Source organism: Tupaia chinensis, unplaced genomic scaffold (assembly GCF_000334495.1).
Source record: "Tupaia chinensis unplaced genomic scaffold, TupChi_1.0 Scaffold000146_1, whole genome shotgun sequence".
In the NCBI taxonomy this organism is placed as follows: domain Eukaryota; kingdom Metazoa; phylum Chordata; class Mammalia; order Scandentia; family Tupaiidae; genus Tupaia; species Tupaia belangeri.
In genome coordinates, this window is record NW_006159616.1 from 11698162 (window position 1) to 11701641 (window position 3480).

Sequence of the window (3480 nt, forward strand, 5' to 3'; positions counted from 1 at the left end):
TTTAAGCCACCGGGTCCGGGACACGAACCGCGGTCGACTACGTGGGAGTCCAGCGACATAGCCATTACGCTAACTGCTGGTTCCCTAAAATATTTCTTATAATTTTGTTTGTGACTCTATAACAACAGAGACAGTATGGTTTTAAATATTTTTGAGAAAATATTTGCATTTCAACCACTCAAACTGATGAAAAGCAAACGTCCAGCACACAAGTCACGCATAAACCTTCTCAATTCAGCCCTGCCTACCAAGTATTCTGTGATAGACCATCTGTTAGCAGAGATCAGTCTCTTTTTCTTCCTTCAAAGTCTTCCTCAAGATAATCCTCTGGTGGTTGCTATTTCTACTGATGGCAATGCTGGGCTGGAAACCTCCAGGTTATTTTATGGTACAAATTCTTTCATCTATCTTCTCTAATCCTCTCTGCCAGGCAGAACTGTTTATGGTGCCAGGCCATCTTTCCAAGAGCTTCTGTTGGCTTACTTGAGATCCACCTTAGTTCCATAGTTTTCTGATTAATCTTCAGATATGACATTCCAGTCAAAGCCCTGTCCAATAATGACTATTTCCAATTTCTGATTCACTGCAACAAGCATTGATGAACTTATGCAAATAATTCTTCTGCCACAAAATAAGAATACTCCCAAATATTTTTCAATTCCAGAGGGGTGAGGAAGGAAGATTATTTTTTTCCATTTAAAGAAATAAACAAGAAAAATATTTTAACAAATTGCTGAACCTATCAACACCTCAAAAGAAAGTAAAATGCTTAAATTGGGAAAACAAAGCATAGTAAAAAAAATAAGTAATGTTATACTCAAAAGTCATAAAATTCTATTTCCGCAGTTCAGTATTTTGTTCAAATTCTCTTCTGTTGAATATGCAGTGTTGCTGTGGTCCAATCTTTCCATTTAAATCCTGGAAGTTAATGTTCAACATTATTATTGATATTTCCTGTCCCTAGCATTAAATTGGTCATTTTCTTGGTTGCCTTTCATTCTCTTATTTCTGTAAGTGTCCTTAGTTTTCCTGGTAGAGCACGCCTTTCAGAACTTCTTGAAGAGTGGGTCTGCTATTGGCAAATTCTTTCAGGTCTCATTTATCTGAGAATGTTTTTATCCTTTCTTTCCATATGAAAGATAATCTTGCCAGGTATAGTATTCTTGGTTGAAACTGTTTTTCACTTCACACTTTGAATGTATTTTCCCATTCTTTCCTTGTTCGCATTGTTTCTGATGAGAGGTCTGAGGTTAGTCTGATTGGATAACCTTTATAAGTAACCTGACGTTTCTCTCTTGCCAATTTTAGTATCTTCTCTAAGATTTGGCCAGTCTGGCTATGATGTGCCTTGGAGAAGATCTTCTTGGGTTGATTCTATAAGGGGTCCTTTGTACTTCTTGGGTCTGGATATTTGAATGCCTCTCTAGATTTGGAAAGTTTTCTTCCAAGATCTCATGGCCTGGATGCTTCTTGTCATGGCAGCAAGTTTGTACCTGGGACATTGTCAAGGAATGCTGAGCCCCCTCTGGCCCTCTAGAAGCAGCCTTGACCTTTCTGAGACTGATTGGCGCCAAGGTGGGGTGCATTTCCCTTCCCGCAGAGCCTGGTTAAAACCAAATCATGAAGCTGGCCGTTTGCCTTCATTCACGTTGCATCTCTCCGTCTCCCGTCCCTCTGTCTCTGAGTTTTTGTCCAATGCCTTAGCTTATTAATCACCCTGCTGCACTAAGTGACTCTTTTCTCCCACTGGGTCAGGAGCCAGCCCCATATAGACACCTGGTCATCCCAGGGCACTTCTAAAATGCAAGCTCTGTGCCTGCCCTCAGATGCTGGCTCCCACCCCGCGAGCTCTCCTGTCTGTCGATAGTCCCTGACCTCGCCGCTTCAGTGCACATTGGCTCAGCTTCCATCAGGCAGCACTGAATATTCTCTTTCTTTATTTTCTTTATTATTATTATTTTTTAATTTGCTATAGGGCATGTGCCCTCACCAGAGATAGACACACAGAGAAAAAGAGACAGAGACAGAGAAAGGGAAAATGAGAAAGCAAGCCTCCAGGTCCAGGACTCAAACTGCTGTCAGCCATGTAGGAGCCCAGTGCCCTAACCGCTATGCCACCTGCAGCCCCCCACACTGCATTTATCTTTTTCCATTTTTAAAATAATTATTTTATTTAACTTTATTTGTTTTCTTTTATTTGACCAGAGAGGGACAGAGAGAGAGAAAGAGAAAGTGATAAAGCAAGCTGCCAGGTCCAGGACTCAAACCGTGGTTGGTCATGTGGGAATCCACCGCCCTTAACCACCATGCCACCTGCCACCTGCTAGCTCCATCTTTTTTTTTTTTAGAGAGAGAGATTTTTCTAGAGGGCACGTTTGCTTGCTGGACAGACCGAGAGACAGAAAATGAGAAATCCCCCCCCTCCCCCGGGGGGGATGGCCATGCTGCAATCCCTTCTCCTCCATTCTCCTCCCAGGATCTTGGGCATGCACACGCATTGCACCCAGCCTGAGTTTTAAGGTGCCGGGTCCAGGACTCAAACAGTGGTTGACTACGTAGGAGTCCAGCGACGTAACCAATATGCCACCTGCTGGTCCCCCCATCCTTTTTTCTTTTCTTTTTATTTTTAGAGAATTTTTTGCTATAGGGCACATGCACTCTCCAGAGTGACAGAGACAGACAGAAATAGAAAAATTACCCCCCGGAGGGATGGCTATGCTGCAATTCCTTCTCCATTCTCCTCTCAGGATTTTGGGCATGCATGCACACGTGCCTGGTGTGAATTTTAAGTTACCAGGTCAGGGATTTGAACTGCAGTCACCTATGTGAGAGCCCACCAACTTAACCATTACCCCATCTGCTGGTCCTCATACTGCGCTTTTTCATGTGAGAACTTCCTTTGGCAGCCAGACCCCATGTGGCCCCATTGACCAGGAGCAGCCATAACCAACATCTGGCAGGAGTTGGCACGTATGGACCCAGTGCCCTCCTTTCACAGGCGGTGTGTGTCTCACACTGATTCGAGTTCTCTGTGGGGAAACGGGATGAAGCTGTAACTGCCTACAGTGGTCACTGATGTCCTACTTCTCCTGTATCACTTCCTTCCTCTCCTGTTTACATTGCCTGGGATTCTCTCCAAAGTAAGCCACCTACACTTGAATCCTTGTCTCGGGTCCAGGAGAACCAAACGAAGACATCCTCAGTGGTTAAAGGGGATGCTCTCCTAGAACTCCGCCTTCGATAACTTGGCCCCTTGGAATCTCACTTGCCTCTCTTCTGTTCTCAGTCTCATGGTTTGTGGTACCTCGTTACAGCAGCCAAAGAAAGCCTACCCAAACAGGTGCCAGGTGCACTGCCTCCTTCCTCGTAGCATCTCTTGTTCATCATGCCCCTTCCTTCCGCTTCTTGGTTTAGCCCCTCAGCAGCCACTCACCTGCAGCACCCGCTTCCTAACTTGCCTTCCCACTTCAGGCTCCTCTG